Source organism: Solanum tuberosum, unplaced genomic scaffold (genome assembly GCF_000226075.1).
Source record: "Solanum tuberosum cultivar DM 1-3 516 R44 unplaced genomic scaffold, SolTub_3.0 scf00160, whole genome shotgun sequence".
NCBI lineage: Eukaryota > Viridiplantae > Streptophyta > Magnoliopsida > Solanales > Solanaceae > Solanum > Solanum tuberosum.
The window spans coordinates 1,257,165-1,257,545 of record NW_006239085.1 but is presented as its reverse complement, the minus strand read 5'-3'; positions in this window follow the sequence as shown (position 1 = coordinate 1,257,545).

The following is a 381-nucleotide window of genomic DNA, read 5'->3' as shown; positions in this document are numbered from 1 at the left end:
CCCTTGTTCAAAAGCCATTACTTTTTGCTTATGAACATTTGCCTTTAATTCAAGCAAAATAGGATCTTGGTCTTTCTTTTCTTTCACTTCTGACACTAATGATAATTCAGCCCATTCATCACCACTACTCCTCCTTCTGTGGAATCCATTAGTAGAACTCCTAATTGTGCAAGTCTATGCACATCTTTTGCAAACTCTTTCTTATCTTCCTCAAAATGGGCGGTACAACCCATAGACAACCTACTCAAGGCATCAACAACGACATTAGCCTTACCTGGGTGATATAGAATACTCATGTCATAATTATTGAGTAATTCTAACCACCTCCTCTATTTGAGATTAAGCTTTTTCTAACTAAACACATACTGAAGACTCTTGTGA